Source organism: Balaenoptera ricei, chromosome 16 (assembly GCF_028023285.1).
Source record: "Balaenoptera ricei isolate mBalRic1 chromosome 16, mBalRic1.hap2, whole genome shotgun sequence".
Lineage (NCBI taxonomy): Eukaryota > Metazoa > Chordata > Mammalia > Artiodactyla > Balaenopteridae > Balaenoptera > Balaenoptera ricei.
The window spans coordinates 39,491,774-39,513,457 of record NC_082654.1 but is presented as its reverse complement, the minus strand read 5'-3'; the positions used below and the strand labels follow the sequence as shown (position 1 = coordinate 39,513,457).

The following is a 21,684-nucleotide window of genomic DNA, read 5'->3' as shown; positions in this document are numbered from 1 at the left end:
AGCCAGCTGCCTTCTCAACATTCTCACTCAGATATCTAACAGGTATTGTTTAATTATTAACAATAATAATTAAAGTTATTTTAATTAATAAAGACTTTACTCCCCACCTGCCCTATAACCGCAACATTTTCCTCCTGTGTTCTCCTCCCATCTCAGTAAATAATAACTCTAACTTACCAGCAGCTCAGGTTGAAATCTTGGGAGAAATCCATCATGCCTCTCTTTTTTGCAAATCCACATCTAACATATCCAAATTCTATGAGCTTCCTTCAGGAATATATCCGGAATCTCACCATGTCTTATCCCTCCACTACTCCTTCCACCCTGGTCCAGGTTTATGCATCTTGGCCTAGACTTTGGCAATAGTCTCCATGCATCCTCTTGTGTCCCCTGTGGGACAGTCTTCACATAGCAACCAGAGGGATTTAAGGCATAAGTCAGATCGTAAGTCACTTCTCTGCTTAAGACCACAGGTACCGTCTCACCTCACTCAGAGCAAAAGCTAGACTCTACATCATAGCCTACAGAGGTGCTCTATGAGCTGGCCCCCGACTACCTTTCCGAACTCATATATTAAAACTCTCCCCTCACTCACTGCACTGTAGCCACCCCGGCCCCTTGGCCGTCACTCATACACTCTCCCGTCGGGGTCTCTGCAATTGCAGTTTCTTCTGCCTGAAGCCCACTCTCCTCAGATCCCCCCGACTGAGGCTTGCTCCTGCAGTCAGCACTCAAACACACCATGTGGAAGATGCCATTCTCACCATCACTCCATACCTTATCCCTGCTTTATTTTTCTTTCTAAAACTTGTCGTTACCTGACATGCTTGTCTGTTCTTTGTCTGTTCTCCCCGCCCCCATGCAATGAGAAGAGGGCATTTGTCTGGCTCAATGTTGTATCCCAGTACCTAGAACAGTGTCTACTGGGGAACAGGTGCTCAATATATTGTTTGAGTGGATCAAGAGAGATGCCGATCCAGGTAGCATTGGGAGTTGAAGGTGAAAGTGATGCGTGGGAGAGGCCAGGAGAGCCACATGCAAAGCAGCGCTTTGAAGAAACCATAAAAGTGGAAAAAACAGCACCACCAAATAGAGGCTATGAATAAAAGGAGACAAGAACTACTGTTGGATAGAACTGCTACCAAGGCCAGAGAACAAAGTGATTACCAAACATTTATTTATCTCAAATAGTAGCTCGTAAAATCCACTCGAAATACACAAACATCTTTGGAACAAGAATGTTTCCCTCAAATGTCACCTGAATCAATTCAGTACAATCTCACACTCTTTACTGACGTAACTCTTTTCTTATACAAAAAAGAAGGCAAGGCCCATACAAAGGAAAATGATTAGTCTACTTAGCCTACTTGCCAAACTTTCGGCCTCCACCCTAACTTTTCAGTAATCCTCACAAACTGGTTCCAAGAGGGAGATAACCCTAGAATAGTTATATTAAACTAGGTTCTTATAGCCACTAAAATCCAATGAGTCTGACCAGAAAACCCCACATCCGATCACTTGGGTCAGGATTCTAAGAATGAGTGTCAGGGTTACTTCACCATAATTAATAATATCAAAATCACAAAGCCATAAACAGCACACTGGTTAACAAATGTTTTATCCAAAAAGAATTTTAAAAAATATTTTTCTTCATTCTGACCAAGAACGAAAAGTAGCACACATGGACTCAAATCGCAGCTAGTACCCCAAATTCAGGTGGCCAGTGCCAAATGTCAGTCATGACCAGTGATCTGCTATCCCTCTTGGAGGGAACGTGAGACAAGTGGTGGAACGGTGCTCGGTACAAGGTGAGGCCCCATCGGCAAGTCTTTGGGTTCACAGCCCCCGTGATACCTTCATTTAATCTGCTACCAATTAATGTTTTCACTATTCAGACTTAAAAATGACACTGTATACCGTGATCCTAGTAAACTCCCTTTTCACAGGCTCCACATACACAACAACAGCAAAAGAGCAATATCTCTTAAAGGGAACAGAGAAAAAACCTTCCCGTCTGTCTCTGTTACTGTCGTATATTCTCCCTTCTAAACTACTGCTTGTGTCAGTTTGTACACAATTAGGAGTGTACTCTTGAAATCTCACAAATAAACAAGAACAGAGATTTTTAAAGCAAAATACTAATAAAAAATTTTTTCAAAGAAAGAAAAGAAAAAGCAGAAAGGGTAGTTTGCTAAAAATTTTTTCTTAACGCTCTTAAGAGATTTGAGGAAGAGGTTATCATTTTGAGGTTCTGCTAGCTGAGTAGAGAAAACTAATCTATCTGTTTACCTACCTATCTATTACTTTTGCTTGAGAGCAGCACGGTTGATCTTCAGTGCTCACGATGTACAATGCACTTTGTTAGGAGCTGGAAAGCATCCTAAGATGAATACAAATTTCCTTTTAGAGTCACCCAGGGTAGCGGAAAGAGCGAGGGCTTTGAAAGAGTGAGGGCTCTGACTGCAACAGATCAGGGTGTGAACCAGCGAACCGGTGCTTTGGAACTGTGTTACCTTGGGAAAGGCTGAGCTTTGGTTTCCTGGATTTGAAACAAAGAAAGTATCCAGGCCTCTATACTTACTACCTTCCTGCCTGGGAAGTTCTTGCCCTAGAATGAGAAAACTCATTCCCTCCCCTCCTTCATGACCGTACTTGTATGTTACCTTCCCTCTGAGGCCTTCCCTGCCCTCCCTACTTTGTGCTACAGCGAACACGTTACACACACACACACACACACACACACACACACACACACACACCCCTCACTCATACCCACACTCCCACCCACTTCTCTGTTTCAGTTTTTGCCAGAACCTTGATCACCATCTAGCACACATGTATTTTAGTTATTCATCTAGTTTAGCCTCTTTCTCCCACTAGGCTATAAGCTCCATGGTACAAGTTTGGGGCTTGTTTAGGGTTTTTTCCCTTTGTTCACAACCTAACGCATCTAAAGGAGGGTCTAAAACATAAATGTAACACCCAAAGTTTGCTGCATGAAGGAAGTTCATGAAGATCCCTGCAAGGTTCCAGGGTTCTCATTAGAGATCATGTAAATAAAGACCTTAGGATATAAAAGGCACACAGTGCATAGTAGATATTATTATCTTCTTCTTATTATTATTAATAATATTATTATATTATTATCTTCTAACAGTTTCAGACTATTGGAAACTGTCAACAGAATTTTTTTTTTAAATAATGAGAACAGTAATGTCAGAGATGGCACAGGCCAGCTAAGGATTAAGTAGCAAAAGAGGGAAAAAAGAAATAACTGCTATAAATCCATAGGAGGGAGATCACTCTGGATTATTCTACATGATGAGCCTAAGACATTACACATTCCTGTACAGAAAACAAAGTTTAAGAGGGGAGTGAGTTTGAAAACAGATTCTGGGGACTTCCCTAGCGGTCCAGTGGTTAAGACTCTGCACTCCCAATGCAGGGGGCATGGGTTCAATCCCTGGTTGGGGAACTAAGATCCCGCATGCTGCAAGGTGCAGCCAAAAAAAAAAAAAAACCAGATTCTGGATTACAAAGAGATGTCATTTATGTGTTCTTCACCCAGACAGGGCCCAATCAATAAAAAAGACAACTAAGTTTTAGTTTACTTTGATTATTCACTTTGACAGAAGAGAAAAGCAATAGAATGTTGAGAATGTTAGGACACTAATTATGTCTTCAAATATTTGTTTTAACAATTGCTTTTCTGACTGTGTGGAAGTTTGAAAGTGAATACATTAATAATTAACATTTTCCCACCAAATATTTAGGAAGAAAAAGATTCTAAAAATGAGCTATTACTTATATAATCTTTGTTTCTATTGTGGTTTCTTTCCCAAATTAATGTAGGTAGAAATAAATATATGCAGTCAAAAAAATACTCAGTATATCTTTGAATGTGATATTAAAAAAAATTATCAAAAGAGTGCCCCAAGATTAAAAACCCCTGCATAAAAAAGAGAAAAGACTATTCACATCAAGAAAGTTTTCTTCATTTTACTAAAGGATTTCTTAAGAATTCCTCTAAAATTAGTGAGCTTTCCTTGTCAACCTAAATTTATTCAATTTATTAAAAATATCAATGATATAATTCTCAGAAATGTACTCTGCTGAAATATATAACTGTGATAAGAAAAAAAAACACTAGGAAAATTCTATGTTCTCAAATTTTGAGCAAAAAATAATAAATAGTGATGCTTTGGATCAAATAGTTTAAAAGCCTGAAAATATTTATAACGTGGGATGCAAACCATTTTCCTCCTTAGAAACTATTTCCACCAATGCCAATTCAAAGTAAACATTACAATATTTTAAAAACAAACAGCCATTTTTTCAGAACTAAATGTGAAGATCTGTTAAGCTAACACATTTAAAATTAAAACTTTCAAACACAGCTACTCAAAAAAATCATAATAAATAAACATCCCCAAGCCCTTCAAATATTAATCTTAAATTTTCTAATCATAATATGGTCTTATGTAAGTGTGCAGCTGACAAATCATGCTATTAATCCAGCTGGAATGCTTACCATGGTATGTTTGTGATTCCTTCCATGGCAAATATTTAAAACACACTACTAATTTTCATAATCTAAAATACATAACTGTTCCAGGCAATCGTTATCCCTACCCTAATCATCATAACTTGAGCTTTCTTCCAATTTAAATCAACATTTATTCCATTTCACATTTGCTTAGCACCATGCTACATGCTCAAAAAAAGTAGTCATTAGTTTAAGTCATGCCAAATATATCGCTGTTTCCAGGAAACTGTGTTCTAATGTAGCAACGCAGAGTGACAGATGGACCAGGAAAGGCTACCTGCGTTAGATCCGTAACCCTGATAGCAGGTCCTCCTCTGCAACATTAATCTAATGTGGGAGTCTCAAAACAAGAAAATTAAAGTTCATAACAGAGTGTGTAATTCATTTAGGTTAGTGAGTGGCACATGTACGTATTACATATTTCTGTCAGATGGCAATGCTTCTTGCTAAACTCCTATTTAGTGCCCAAAGAGTACTGAGGCAGCTGAATTTTCAAATCATAAAACTGATTCCGCAGGATCTGCACATTGTACATTTAAACCATAACATTAAGAATTTCTTTTTGAGACTGATTTCTTTTTTGTATCACTGGCATATTAATTATTATTAATATTATATTAATTGCAACTATTTTCACTTTCAAATAATATTCCACTAATTCAGAATCAAATGAAATAATATTGAATAAATGGACCAACATACACCAGAGCCTCTCAGGACATCATCATGTGGACCTATGGCAGATATCACACAACGAAATATAACAAATAAACCCCCATAAAGTGGGGGAGTTACTTAGGAATCTTACCTAGAAGGGTAAACTTAGGAATCTTAGGAATTTTACCTAGAAGGGTAAACTTATAGGATATAGGAAAATATTGGACAATTAATTAATCAAATCAATGAACAAAAATAAATCTCATCTCAATAAATAATGTGTCAAAGACATCAAAGTCCCCACCAACTCAGAAAGCATATTACAAGGAATTATTCTCCACCTCATTCCTGACCTAATCCAACTGTACACGGCAGACACTCAAATTAAAAGGGGAGGCTGGGCTTGTACCTAAATTTTTAATAATTTTTTGAGCTCTGCCCTAAATATCTTCCCACCTCATCTATTAGAAGCACCTACTCAACAAAAATAGATCTTTCATTTATGCAGAATGACACAACAGATATCTTAAACTACTCTCCCAAATAAAAATAAAGAAGAAAATATAACATCTTTTTAAATGTACCAGTGAGGTGACAATAAAGTAAGAGACAGTAAAAGTAGGAAAGCTGGGAAGTAAGAAAGCAATAAAACCAGAACCCTGGTCACCTTGAACTTATTATAACAATTACGTGGAGCAAGAGAGTAGATAAAACCAGGACTCCTCAAGCTGGTGAGTTTAAGAGCTCCCGGCATAAAATTGGAACTTTACAGAACTATACCCTCAGGATATGGGCAATGAATGAGAAGTAAACTTGCTCCATCAAAAGAGAAGAGAAACTGCTTTTTATCCCCAGCACCTTTCTGGGGGGTGAGGTGAGGCATGGCAGTGGTCTGGGCGGAAAATCTCCCCTGAGAATTCACAGCCAACAACTAGTACTCGTGTGGTTTTGTGGTCTAAATTCATACTGTCCGCTTCAAGAAAGCTCAAGCAGAGAATTTAATTTAAAGACTGTCTAGATTGATGGTACCTACAGGTACCTGGCAGAAGCAAATATAAATACTCCCTGGGAAAACCTATCTTTCATCTTGACCCTAAAGAACTCACACAGATAAAAACTGCAAGGAACATGAGTTCAGCCAATAAGTCGTAAACACAAGGAAATACGATACTATGAACGAGCACCAACAGAAACAGGCAAATGAAATCAGATCTGAAAAGACTTCAAATACTGGAATTATCAGCATAAAATAAGTATACTTAATATATCTCAATAAAGAAAAAATTGAAAAGGAGCAAATTTTATTTAAAAAATATTACCAAGCTGGTCTTTAGGGAAATTCTTTACTTAATCCACTGAGTTGTGGCACAAACATAGCTAAAGTACCTGATTCAAGAGGGGTCAGTTCTGTGATTCATTAATATCAATCTTCAATTTAAGACAGCCCACCCAAAATGTTCTAAAAGAATCTAAAAATAGATAAAGAAGATTTCACAGGCTGTCAGGCTCAATATCATGCACCACATCACTCTGATGGCAAGAATGCCCTCATACTACCCACATCAACCAGAACATAGAGACCAGTCTCCCAGGGCTAACCCTGCAGGGGTATACTTAGTACCATTCACTGACCCCATCACCAAAAGTTACTTTCTACCACCAATGACTGTAAGGCTATCACTCCACCTCTCCTAACCTTAGAACTTCTGAGGCACCTCTAAGGAAACCACTGCCCTAAAAGCAGGTCAGTCTATGGGAATTCCAACTGGAGTGCCTATGGTTAAGTACCAAACCCAAGAGGGATTGTGTCCCTGCAGGAGAATTACAGGCATAATGAACACTGGAAGTAATGCTGTGCAAACATCTATTTTCCTTCTCTTTTTTATCCTCCTGTAGGTTCACTACACCACAGTGATTCTCAGTCTTTACTTCCTTAAGGAAGTAAACAAAACTTTCTTTAAACAAAACTCTGTGGAAGTTCACTATATAAAACATATAAAAGCAGAGCTGTTGGTTGATGAGACAAGAAGGTGGTCAAAGGCCTTGCCCTCCTCCCTCACCCGTAACCCACTCCCAGGTATGTTGGAATTTCAAGGGCAATGAGGAACCACGTCTGAAAAGCACTGGCCTGGTGAGGATGATGATATAATGATAATGATGATAATTTAACTTAATAGTGATGCCTTTAGAGAAGAATAAAAAGGAACAATACATTATAGTCCCGGCTTCGTATCAGCCTAAGTAGAATGCGTCTATTAAATGTTGACCCATCTCAGCTGTAAACACCATTTGAGAACTCTGACCCCCTAGGAGCACAGAACTCTCCAGTTCAGGAGAAGCCACATTTGTACCGCATGGTGAATGTTTCTAAGAGATTGTAAAACAGCATCACTCGTGAGGCCTGGGGCTCCTCGCGAAAAAAAAGAGGGGAAAAATTGCTTAGTTAACTAGTACACGAAGCATCAAGTACATTATAGAACTATTAGGGCCAAGCTATCCACAAATAAGAATTTGAGAAGTTTCTTCTAACCACGGGAAAACTGAAGTTACTTGTCATAGATGGGTTACCTCAATGAAAGAAAAAGGAGGTTTCAAAATTTACAAGTCAAAAGGGAATTTCCAGTACTCCCTTCATGCATTTGTACTGGGAAATTTACAAGTCAGGTTCACTGTATAATGTGACAGAGGAAGTGATCTGGGTTTTCTCATCATATCTTAACCCTCATTAGTTATTTTACAAGATATATAAAAACTAGTGGCATGGAGTTCTTGTTTATTTTAATACTTCTGTCCTACCACTGTGGCCTAATCTGGAGAGGTACTAACTGAATTGAATGAGGATTAGGTCTACCTAATAATAAGATGGAATAACTTATGTTATTACCCACATGGAACACTTTGTAGCCACTTTTTAGCATGTTGTAAAAGAAAACTTAAAAACAGGGGGAAAACGCTTAAGTTATACTGAGTAAAAACAGATCTAGAACACTATAATTCTAATTTTGTACTTTTTACAAGGTATACGTAGTCGTAAGAAAAAAAACTGGCAGCATCCACACCAAAATATTACCAGCAGCTACCTCTGAGTGGTGGTTTGTATTTTGTTGTTTGAACTTGTTAATGCTCATCAAATTTTCTGTTTAGAATTAGGAAAAAAGCAAATTTAAAAACAAAAAGAAATTTTACTTTTAGTAAAATTGGTACAATATACCTGAAGTTCTAAGGTTTGTATATTTCATAAATTTTGAGACTCATATACAAATGCAAGAGCTGTGTGATTCTATAGCCAAACTCCAGCCACAACTGCTTTGGAAGGAACAGCTGCTCATCAACTGCTCAGGTGAGCCAAGCCTAACTGCTCCCGGCAGAGTACTAGGCTCAGTGTGGGGAAGGACACACAGCCGGGGAGGCACACCTCCCAGTTCTCAGTCCATCATAACAGAATTGTCACTGTTTGGATGCAACCCCATCAGTGACTACACCAGGCTATCTAGAAGCCTTTGCTTCTGTGAGGGTGAGGCCTATTTAACTGTTTGTTTTAAGACTGCCTTTGTATTAATGTAAAGCAGGAAGAAATCCTTGGCCACATTTGCAATCTAAATGTCACCACCGTGTAATCAGTGAGGCAGCGTAATTGTTCAAAGCACAGTCCGGGAAATCAGACAAATCTAGGTTCAAGTTCTGGCTCTACCATTCTCTAACTGCACGGGCTTGGGCAAGTTTCATAATGTCACAAGCCTCAGGTTATTCATCTTTCAAAGAAGGTTACCACACCAACCTCCCAGGATTTTAGTGAGGATTTAAAATACTTATCAGTATATATAGCCTCTGCTAATTTAATAAAAATATTTCAGAAGTCTAAATACACAGATTTTCAACTCATGTTGCCCACTATTGGGGACAAAAAAAAAGTGGATACGATGTATTCTTAAACTCACTTAAACTTAAAACTCACATCCTTCAGGGAAACTTCCCAGCTATACATACTGAAAGTGATCACCTGAGCCAAGACTAAGCACTTGAATAGATGTCCTACGTTTTAAAGGATTCAGGCTCTGAAACAAGTTTGTGAACTACATGAGAAGATTTCTAGCAAAATCTCATCATTCCTTGTCTTTATCATCTTCACTAACTATATTGAAAGGATCTGGGTACTGGTGCAAATGTCACAGACACAACAGGATTGTATCAGAAACATCAAAGTCCACTCATACTTCCTATACTGGCTTCATAATCAATTCAGAATATATCAACAAAGACATCAGAGCATATGTTAGAAAGAGGGCATATTTCAAAAATGTCACATACCGATAATATACTCTCAGTAAAATTATAAAATTAGAAAATACTTGATTTTAATAAGCTAATTAAATGCTATAAATCCCATTTCCGCCATTTACTCTCTGAGAAATAGTAGGCCAGTCATTTAACCACCTGGAACCTCAGCATTCTCATCTAGAAGGTGGGACTTGGGCTTCCCTGGTGGCACAGTGGTTGAGAATCTGCCTGCTAATGCAGGGGACACGGGTTCGAGCCCTGGTCTGGGAGGATCCCACATGCCGCAGAGCAACTGGGCCTGTGAGCCACAACTACTGAGCCTGCGCGTCTGGAGCTTGTGCTCTGCAGCAAGACAGGCTGCGACAGTGAGAGGCCCGCGCACTGCGGTGAAGAGTGGCCCCCGCTCGCCGCAACTAGAGAAAGCCCTTGCACAGAAACGAAGACCCAACACAGCCAAAAATAAATAAATTAATTAATTAATTTAAAAAAAATTGCACAGGGTAACTGATGTATGTTGGAGACTCTGGATTAAGGAGACTAAAGGTCTTAATGAGGCCATAGTCTCATGAATTATGAAAAAAAAAAAAAAAAAGAAAAGAAAGTGGGACTTGTTTAATGTTCTCATGATGGTATGATGATCGAAGATATAAACTACTTGGCACAGGGTATATTTAAAGTGTTCTATATTGGTAGATTGGGAAAAAGAACCCCTAAAGGATCAAGATGACACACAACATGACATAGGCTATGCCATAAAAAAGGAGCCAGTGCATCAAAAGCCAGACATCGCTGAAGGTCGAAGGATGTGAAATAATGCATTACCCGGACCTTGATGATAAAGTTGGTTGAGGAGTAAAGAACTATCGCTCTAAGCAAGAAAATGAAATAACCACTTAACACTGTAACTTGAGGGGTCAAGGAGACAAGCAGGTCAAATTCAATGACTAACAGGGAACCAGTGAATCAGATGCAGCCACCACCCAGTCAGACTCAGATATGGCCTTGATGTCAAACAGGGTAGAGAAAAGCCAGTAAGTAACAGCTGATTCAAAGGACACACATTCATCGAGCTTTGATACTGACTGCCCCATTCCCAGAAGAGAAGGCAGTGAGGCATCCGGCTAGAAAGTTACCATCGTTTTCATTTGTCCGTAGTCAAATGTTGCCTTTTTACTGTCATCTTTATTGTCTGCCAGGCAATAGGAAGGACTCTAGAGGGGCTGAGTCAGAGTTGCTTAAGAAAGAGTTAAGAGTGACATCCCATTACACAGTCAAGTTCAGAGAACAACAGCCACTAGTGTATTTGAGGCCAGAGGGTGAGGTTCTGCTCTAAGAAGGTTCCCAGAGAATGGCTCAACTTGACTTAGTACAGAGTGTGCCACACCAGGTTCAATCCAAGCTCTAAGTCATGACATACCTCCAACAGCTACTGTTTTGCATTTATCGCTGGGTTCCTTTAAAATTATTCTCATGTACGCTTCCTGAGGCAGGGTCTTGTCTTCTATTTCATAAGCTTCCCAGCCAGACACTTTCGTGCATCCCAAAGAACTCAATGGTGTACCTAGAATAGAAGAGCAATTTAAGCTTAACCACTCTGAAAATGGAATCATGAAATTCCTACATTGAAAGAGACCTTATCAGTCCAGGACACCTCACTACAAAGAAAAGCATTTAAGTTTTCAAGTATTAGACTGGAAACAAAAATTCACAACTGACCTTCCCCACCTCCCACCCCATCTTTTCTCACCCCCATCTTTTTTGCTTTTTTTTTTTTCTCTCTTTCTTTCTTTCCTCAATCTTTTAATAAAAATTGTCGGGGCTTCCCTGGTGGCGCAGTGGTTGGGAGTCTGCCTGCTAATGCAGGGGACACGGGTTCGAGCCCTGGTCTGGGAAGATCCCACATGCCACGGAGCGGCTGGGCCCGTGAGCCACAACTACTGAGCCTGCGCGTCTGGAGCCTGTGCCCCGCAACGGGAGGGGCCGCAATAGTGAAAGGCCCGCGCACCGCGATGAAGAGCGGTCCCCGCACCGCGATGAAGAGTGGCCCCCACTTGCCGTAACTGGAGAAAGCCCTCGCACGAACCGAAGACCCAACACAGCCAAAAATAAATAAATAAATAAATAAAGTAGCTATAAAAAATTTAAAAAATTAAAAAAAATTGTCGTAAAATATACATAACATAAACTTATCCCATCTTTTCTTAACTGAAAACAAAAGTCTGTAACCCTCTATCACATAGAGGTATCTCTCCTTTTACATATTTATCTACTATCTTTAACTGTCAACAAATAACTGATGCTCACAAATAAAGTATAGCAGTTTCACTATGAAAACAAAGGGTAACTCCTAAGTTACCCTCTTTACAAGTTGACTGATAAAAAGGTGGTCATTTCTCTAGGCTAAAACATTACCCTCATGAATAATACCTTTCATAGTTATATGTGTGTAAATGGGTGTGTGCATAACCAGGAAGATAGAGATAATATTTTGCATGTGACAAAGAAAGTTGTTCATTTAGTCCCTATTTATGGTCATTTGTACTTATATGTGAAAGAATGTGGAATCTAATGGCATCTAGCAAGGTGGCATTTCATTTTGATAGTGTTTCTTTTAATCAGTAACATTCTATTTTTTTTTCTTTATAATAATCTATTAGAAGTGGGTTTTCAACTATTTTCAGGATCACACAAGCCCCTCATCATTGAATATCTGATGATATCTAAGCCTATTCTGCTACCACTCAAATTTTAGGAGGATCTTCAACTCTTTGAAGCCCATCCCTGGACCCCAGGACAAAAATCCTAGGGATTTGCATGGACCAAACTGGGTTCCTATCTTAAGACAACTAACAGGCTAAACTTTGTGAAGAAACAATTCTTGGAACAAAAAACTACTCTTGCTAGTCCCTAAGGACCTAGTCATACCAAGCAATCTCCCATTTTAACCAATCTTTATCCTATCTGTAAGAAATAGCACTAACCTTGTAAATAATCAAATACAGTCAATAGAAAGCCACTGTCACAAACTAACTAAAAACAAACAAAAAGGACTCTCTTGCCATTACATTAGCTTAAAAGTGTTCAATTAAAGCTCCAGAATGGGCTTCCCTGGTGGCGCAGTGGTTAAGAATCCGCCTGCCAATGCAAGGGACACAGGTTCAAGCCCTGGTCTGGGAAGATCCCACATGCCGTGGAGCAACTAAGCCCATGCGCCACGACTACTGAGCCTGCGCTCTAGAGCCTGCGAGCCACAACTACTGAGCCCATGAGCCACAACTACTGAGCCTGCATGCCACAACTACTGAAGCCCGCGCGCCTAGAGCTTGTGCTCCACAACAAGAGAAGCCACTGCAATGAGAAGCCCATGCACCACAACGAAGAGTAGCTCCTGCTCGCCACAACTAGAGAAAGCCTGCGCGCAGCAATGAAGACCCAACACAGCCAAATATTAATTAATTAATTAATTATTTTTTAAAAGCTTCAGAGTAAAATATATTTATATAAAAGAACATCATCTTCTGATGATACCAACATACAATGCATATACCTAAAGACAAATCAAGGGTTCCGCCCACCTAAAAAAAGTATAACTCAGGAAATAGGGTGTCACCTTATATTCAAGACCTCACTAAGTCTTATATTACAAACAAAAATCTATTTGTTTTGAATAATAAAATAATGTTTGGGAAAATAACTTTAATTAATGCTAGCTTTGGATGCTTATAGGTCCCTTGAAAGAAACTGGTTAACAAAAAGAAGCAAAGAAATAGATTGAACAATTATTTTCAGAGGTAGGATCTAACAATAGCAAATGTGAGGTATCGGTTTTTAAAAGTCTTTTAAATATCACTTTAAAAAGCAATATGGATTTGGGGATTATGGATGCCCAATGGAATAGGTCTGTTTATCTCTACTTCCTTCTCAACCCCATTAAAATTATAGCAAAGAGGACAAAAGATATAAATCCATAAGGACAAAAAAAGCAGAAAAGTATATTAGTGAAGACAACAGACATCAATGGCATTTTGGAAGCTGAAGGCAGAGATGACTGCTGAGCAGAGTAGAGCAGAGCAGAACAGGCTGGAACCTCACTGCCTGAGAAGCAAACAAAAATCCAGCCGAATGCTCCAGAAAGGCTCAGGACATGCAGCTTCTGGTTCCTGGGAGAAGACAGTAAGGAGCTGAGAAGAGGGAGACTGACTAAAGTCTGTACAAAACGCAGTTAGACCCTTACCTTATACCATATATAAAAATTAACTCAAAATGGATTAAAAACCTAAATGTAAGACCTGAAACTATAAACCTCCTAGAAGAAAACATAGGGGGAAACCTTCATGACACTGGATTTGGCAATGATTTCTTGGCTATGACACCAAAAGCGTAGGCAACAAAAGCTTTAAAAATAGACAAATGAGACCGTATCAAATTTTAGAACTTCTGTGCAGCAAAGGAAACAGAGTGAAAAGGCAATCTATGAAATAGAAGAAAATATTTGCAAACTATACATATTATAAGGGATTAATATCCAGAATATATAAAGAATTTCTACAACTCAACACCAAAAACCAAATAACCCAGTTAAAAAACTTGAATAGACACTTCTCCAAAGAAGATGTACAGATGGTCAACAAGCATATGAAAGTATCCTCAACATCATTAATCATCAAGGAAATGAAAATCAAAACCAAATGAGACACCATCTCACAGCTGTGAGGATGACCACTCTCAAAAACCAAAACAAGTGTTGGCGTGGAGAAAAGGGAACCCTTGTGCACTGTTGGTGGGAATGTAAAATGGTGCAGTCACTCCATGGAAAACAGCATGAAGGTTCTACAAAAAGTTAAAAATAGAACTACCCCATGATCCAACAATCCCACTTCTGGGTGTATTACCCCTCGCCCAGAATTGAAAGCAGGATCTCAAAGAGGTATTTGCACAACCATCTTCATTGCAGCATTATTCACAATAGCCAAGAGGTGAAAGCAACCTAAATGTCCATCAACAGATGAATGGATAAAGAAGATGTGGTATATACATATAATGGAATATTATTTACTCTTTAAAAAAAAAAAAGGAAATCCTGTCATATGCTACAACATGGATGAACCTTGATTGAGGACATTACACTAAGTAAAATAAGCCAATCACAAAAGTAAATACTATAAGATTCTACTTATGTGAGGCATCTGAAGTAGTCAAACTCTTAGAAAATAGAACAGTGTTTACCAGAGGCTGGGGCAGGGGAAAAAGGAGAGTTGTCCAGTGGGTATAGTTTCAGTTTTGCAAGAAGAAAAAGTTTCAGAGACCTGCTGCATAACAATGTGAATATAGTTAACACTACTATATTATACACTTAAAAGGTTAAGATGGTAAATTTTATATTGTGTTTTTCACCACAGTAAAAAAATTAAGGAGATTATCCTGGATTATCTAGACAGATTCAATGTAATCATAAGGGTCCTTAAAAGTGAAAGAGGTAAGCAGACAGGAGGTCAAAGAAATGCAACATGAGATGTATTTGACCTGCTGTTGCTCCTTTAAAAGGGAGGAGGGGGGCCGAGAGCCAAGGAATGCAGCTGGGAAAAGCAAGGGAATGGATTCTCCTCTAGGAAGGAAGGCAGCCCCGCAGACAACCCTGACTTTAGCCCAGTTAAGACCCATGTCAGACTTCTGACCTACAGAACTGTAAGGTAATACATTTGTGTGGATTTAAACAACAACCAAAAAGGCAGTTAGAACTCCAGATCTTCTCCCCAACTAGTAGAGCCAGCCCAACCATCCTTCCTTCCATAAGAGGAAGCAGTTTACTCTCTGGAGAAAACGATACAGCAAGACTTCAGACTCAGAGACATCAGATAAGCTTGAAATAGAGGCATCAAGAAGTCAGCATTACAGGCTTGGATGGTGAGACGTCTGGCCCCCACCCCCAACATGGCTCCCGCAAATCCTCACAGGCCAGCTTTTACCCCACAAAAACATAAACAGAGGATTCCGTTTTGGAGAAACTGAAAGATCCAAGAAAAAAGATTTGCAGATTCTGATGTCTTGGAGACAGCAACTCACACGTCCCGGTTCCTGTCCAAAAAGCCTATAGTGAAGTCCACTAGGTAAACAAATTTCCAGTCTACTTTTTATAGTCTCACTCCCAAATATGGACAGACAACTAAAGTCTCACCATTAATTTGAGAAAAACCTCTAACATTAAAATCAGGGGCCAAGGGACTTCCAAGGCGGTCGAGTGGTTAAGATTTGACCTTACAACGTAGGGGGTGTGGGTTCGATCCCTGGTCCAGGAGCTAAGATCCCACCTGCCTCACAGCCAAAAAACCAAAACATAAAACAGAAGCAATATTGTAACAAATTCAATAAAGACTTTAAAAATGGTCCTCATCAAAAAAAATTTTTTTTATAAATTTATTTATTGATTTATTTATTTTTGGCTGCGTTGGGTCTTCGTTGCTGTGCTCGGGCCTTCTCTAGTTGCGGCGAGCAGGGACTACTCTTCATTGCGGTGCACGGGCTTCTCATTGCAGTGGCTTCTCTTGTTGCGGAGCATGGGCTCTAGGCTCACAGGCTTCAGTAGCTGTGGCTCGCGGGCTCAGTAGTTGTGGCTCACGGGCTCTACAGCGCAGGCACAGTAGCTGTGGCACACGGGCTTAGTTGCTCCGTGGCATGTGGGATCTTCCCAGACCAGGGATTGAACCCGCGTCCCCTGCATTGGCAGGCGTATTCTTTTTATTTTAGATAGTAGTCATCTTTTCTTTTATTTTTTTTTAAATTTATTTATTTATTTATTTATTTTTGGCTGTGTTGGGTCTTCGTTTCTGTGCAAGGGCTTTCTCTAGTTGCGGCAAATGGGGGCCACTCTTCATCGCGGTGCGCGGGCCTCTCACTATCACGGCCTCTCTTGTTGTGGAGCACAGGCTCCAGACGCGCAGGCTCAGTAGTTGTGGCTCACGGGCTTAGTTGCTCCGTGGCATGTGGGATCTTCCCAGACCAGGGCTCAAACCCGTGTCCCCTGCATTGGCAGGCGGATTCTCAACCACTGCGCCACCAGGGAAGCCCCCCAAAAATCTTTAAAAACAAAATAAATTAAAATCAGGGGACAAAACAAGTTGATAAAAAGGGGAAACAGAGGAAAAAGAAAAGTTCAAACAGCAGACAAAACCTGCAAAATAATTCAATTCATATTCTCAAGGGAAAAGAGAAAATACTGTATCCATGAAATAAGAACAGGATCCCATTTTTTTAAAGAAATATTCAGAGGCCAATAAAAAATTAAATTTGAAATTAAAAATATGCTGACAGCAATTAGAAGTTCAAAAAAATACTGAGAAAACCTCTCAGAAAAAAAGAAAAACACAGAAAGTGAGAAAATAGCTAAGAAATAGACATTAAAAAATTAGAGAATCAAACCAATAGGTCCAAATATCCAACTAACAGACAGAAAACAGAGAAAAGGGTGGAGGAAAAGGAAAATTATCAAAGAAATAGTATAAGAAAAATTTCCAAATTAGAGGACATGAGTTTCTGAATTGAAAGGACCATGAACATCAACAAGCCATAAGACATATGTTCCAGTATGAAAGTTCAGAATTCTGGGGATAAAGAAAAGAGTCAAACATTTTCCAGAGAAATAAAATAGTTCACATACAACCAACTAGAAAGCAGAATGGCCTGAGACATTTTAACATAAGTCTCACAAAGCTCAGTCATAAACAAAATATAGTCATAATAAAGCAAACATTAAATATGTATTCAACCACAGACTGTAACATGACTGCAAGAGACAGGAAGAGTAGATGTGTACTGAGGGTTAAGAGTTGTGTATGAGAGGTAAATCCTCAGCAGGAAATCAATGTGTATGTCTAAAATTTTAAAAGAAATCAAGAAATGCACACAGTGGGCTATTTAGAAATAGGTAGGTGCATATCAGAAAATATAACTAAAAGAGTTGAAAAGTACCATCTTTGGGTAAAGGAGTAATGGGAGTATAAGAAGAACAGGGAACGGCTGCTACAGTACTAGTTTAATTTATGTGTTTTTTTTTTTTTTACTTTTTTTTTTGTTTGTTTTATTTATTTATTTATTTCTGGCTGTGTTGGGTCTTCGTTTCTGCGTGAGGGCTTTCTCCAGTTGTGGCAAGTGGGGGCCACTCTCCATCGCGGTGCACTGGCCTCTCATTATCGCGGCCTCTCTTGTTGCAGAGCACAGGCTCCAGACGCACAGGCTCAGTAATTGTGGCTCACGGGCCTAGCCGCTCCGTGGCATGTGGGATCTTCTCAGACCAGGGCTTGAACCCGCGTCCCCTGCATGGGCAGGCAGATTCTCAACCACTGCGCCACCAGGGAAGCCCACTAGTTTAATTTAAAACAATGTACATGCAATTATCTCCAAATAAATAAATGAATAAATGGATGGAAGGAAGGGAGGGAGGAAGGAAGAAAGGAAGGAAAGAATATTTAACAAGGCAAATGTACAAACTGTTACACAGTGGAGATCTCCTATGTTCATCTACACAGAAAAAGTGAAAATAGCGACTGTTCTAACATTATGCAAATACTTTCTTGTGGCTTGGAATACAATTTCCAATTATAGCACCATACATGAATTCCAAAAGTGCTGTATCACAAACAGCTAAAATGATAACATGCTTGGCAAATGGTACTGGATGCTTCAAAAATGTGACTCTAATAAATGAAGACACTGACATCAAATATGTATGTAAAGAGTTGGAAGAAAATTATTCTGAAGTAGGAAAAAAGTATTAATTGTAATATTGTTTTATATAAATGTGATTATTAAATATACATGTGTAACTAGATTAATTAAATGGTGTAAGTATGTACTTGACTATTACATCTATATCCCCAAAACATTCCTTATATATTCAAGTTGACCACAAAAATTGTTTTGTTCTTCTCATGGGAAAACACGAAAAATGTAAACTTAACATAAAAGGTACATAAAGAAATTAATTCCATTTACCTGAATCCTGTTATTTCTCTTTATCAGTCTTCCCTCCAATCTAGAAGAAAATAGTAAGTAAATTAAACTGCATTCTTCTGGTCACGAGCTGCTTATAAGAAAAAAAACCTTAAAATCCAAGGTAACTATTATTTAATTCTTGTTCCCGAGCCATAGCAAAAATTGTTCTTTCCCACTTCCCAGCTAATTTCTGGCTGTCATGGTACTCAGAGTAAGCTTTACAAAGCAAAGCCATGCAGAAGCAAGCATGTAAAGTCAATGCCAATAAAAAATTGCATTCCAAGTGTAACTAACGGTATCACAAGTTCTAGAATCATATATTTTATAAATTATCTTCTCACCATTCAGCTAAATAACCGCTAACTGGCAATACAGAGAAAGATAAAGAAGCATGAAGGCATGTTTTCAAAACATAAGAATTAAGCAAAAAAGGAGTAAAAATGGTAGCAACATGTTTATATTCAGTATCCTGTGATAAACTACACACCATATAAATATGTTTACGATCAAAGAGCTTATAAATAGACTTTAACCCACCTCATCTTAAAAGCTTAGAAATGCTTCCTCATTGAATTTCACAAAAGACTTTCTCAACTAAAAATTAAATATAGCCCTTCGAAAATATATATGTAAATATACATGTGAACTACGGTACCTTCAGAAAGAGGCAAAAAAGTACCCTTTTAAAAAATTAATAAACATTTGTATTAATGTATTTTATACATACAGAAATCTTGAGTGGCTTAATTTTCCTAAAGTGAACACATACGTGTAACCACCACTCTCCCCAAAGGTCACCACTGCCATGACTTTGAATACTACACACTAGTTTTGCCTATTGGATCAAGAATCTGTCTGAGAGTCTAAGAATCTCTGCATCTGGACCAAAATAAAATGCAAGAGAGAAGCAAGTAGTCACAGACTGCAAGAAGATATTATTTCAGAAAGATGCTGATGTGTCTGCGGAAGATGTTTTGACTGGTTGCATGGTTGTCTGAAGTCAACCTGCAGGGTCTCCAGAGACCGTAGGAAACAGAAGGTGTTTTATGATATAAATAGCAGGGAAAGGGCCTTTCTTCCTATTGTCCAGGAGGTATGTACAGTTGGAAGTGAGATGTGAGACGCAGGAGCAGAGGGAAGAGGGGAGGGGGACAAGGGAGTTTGGACCTCCTTTCTATAGGTATAAGAACACCTATAAAATAAAGATAATTACCAAACAAGTATGTTTAGTCTACTACTAGTCTAACAAGCTAGACCAAGTTACTGACGCATCATCTCATTTGATTTTCCGATTGCTCTGAAGACAGCATATCTTATCTGCCTGTAGACAGATAAGGATATTAAGTCTCAAAGCAAAGTATAGTGCACAAAGTTAAATAGTCAGTAGGTGATGCAAAGCTGTTCCTCTTTACAGCCTGTACGCAGGGCTGGATACCAAAAACAAAAAGGAAAATGTTCACAGAAAAGAAGCCATTGTAATTGGATACAGAATACATTGTATTGTCTCTGTCCATGAATCATTATAAGAAAAGAACCAAGTAATTCAAATTCCATCAAGTCTTTCTTCTGAATTACCAAAACGTTGAATGGTTCTGTTACATGTAAACTAGGCCTACTCATCTTTCTGTACCTCAAAGGAGAAATTTCAAAAGAAATCCTTAAATTTCACAAGGTGTAAATTTCTGACATGTTAACTTGTTTTATCCACTTTGAATGCTTTCTCACTGCAAGGGTGGAAATCCAAAGAACATGATGTCCCTCAGAGAAAGTCACAGATACAGAAGGCAAATTACCACCAAAAATTATTGAGGAACCTATGATAATGTCACCTTCAAACGATACACCACACCTGCATGAATATCTAATTCTATCATAAGTACATTCAAAAAGCGGGGGCCAAAATGAGAACACTCTTCAAAAAGGGAACTTTCTAATCTGCTACTTGAGAGGGAGAGGAAATAAAATATCTAAAAAAAGTTGTTATAAGACTATGTGATAAGGCCTTCTTGCATCCTCACTGATAAATACAAAATAATATGTCAATGTCAATAACTATGATTGTCAGACATGATGAAATGTCTTCACATTTAATCCTGTAAGAACCTTGCAAGCAGGGAAAGGTTAGGATCACCAATTTATCAAATGCAGACATTGGGCCCAAACAGGTTATATAACTTGTCCAAGGTCAGAGAATTGTCCAAGGTCAAAAACTTGTCCAAGATTTCAATGCGAGGAAGTAGGAAAAGGTCCCAAATCAAGTGTGTCGAATGCCAAAAACACAGGACAGTTCTGGCTTAAACATGACAGCAACCAAATCTGCTTTTCAATTCCAAATCATTTAGTGATTCTTTCACTATTCTCCAGTTTCCAATTGTTTTTGATATGTCCTGAGCAAAGGATATCAACATGCCTTCCTTCTGTGAGATGGGGAGAAGTTTCTTGTTAGCCAGTGGCTTGAGGACAGGAAATAAAAATAGGTCTGGATGGACTCTTTTTATGGATTAGATAACTGCTAAAGCAGCTGAGAGCTCTCTGGTGATTGTCTTTATACCAGCTCTAGCACAGGGAAAGCACAGTAAAAGCTGCAGGCTTGATTTTACAGTGGACACATGCTGTGAACATACCATGTGAATTCCTTCTGGGACTAGTGAGTAAGAGAGTTAACTATGCTCACCTTGCACAGTAAAGCAGGAAAAAAAGTATCCAAATTACACTTAGATGGCCGTGGCTTTAAACTTTCAATTAAGACTAGGTATAGTAAGGCAAGAATCTTTGTAGACATTAACCCAGTGACATTCAGAAGAATATTGGGGGGAGTGGGGACAGAGTAAGGTACGCTTCCCTTATTCACAATAATGCTGGTATAGCAATACCCAAACTCCTGTGTTTTTACTACTGCTGACTTCCTCCCAAGAAAAACTACACTGAAGTAGGAGAAGATTCAAAGTAAAAAGGAATGAGCCTCAGAAGCAATGCTGAGGAAGGAAAAGACTCAAGTTCACAACATTCTCTAAAGCATGGCAAACTCCTACTCTACAAGCTTGTATTTGCAGGAGGGCCAGTCCTTTCAAGGCTTATGACTCCCTCTTAGGTCAGGGAGGGCAGTGGTTCATCTTGCTAGGTGGCTCATAGACATAAGACACAGAAAGGGCAGCAGGCATGCTTCATTTCTTGGCAGCCCTGTCCCAAACTGAATTATTATAATTCAGTTGCTA

The 21,684-nt window shown here is 38.9% G+C and overlaps 1 protein-coding gene across 13 annotated transcripts in view; it reads right to left on the bottom strand.

The window, feature by feature from the left end:
* The window catches only part of SGMS1 (sphingomyelin synthase 1), a 304,020-nt gene that overhangs the window by 133,345 nt on the left and 148,991 nt on the right, over window positions 1–21,684 (bottom strand). For 12 of the 13 annotated variants that reach the window (XM_059899840.1, XM_059899841.1, XM_059899838.1 and 9 more), the window contains 2 exons: window positions 18,470–18,509; window positions 10,899–11,042 (listed from right to left, as the gene is read on the bottom strand). The gene's annotated coding sequence lies outside the window, so the exon portion shown is untranslated. The remainder of the gene's footprint in view (window positions 1–10,898; window positions 11,043–18,469; window positions 18,510–21,684) is intronic. The other variant, XM_059899846.1, reaches the window with a different exon arrangement.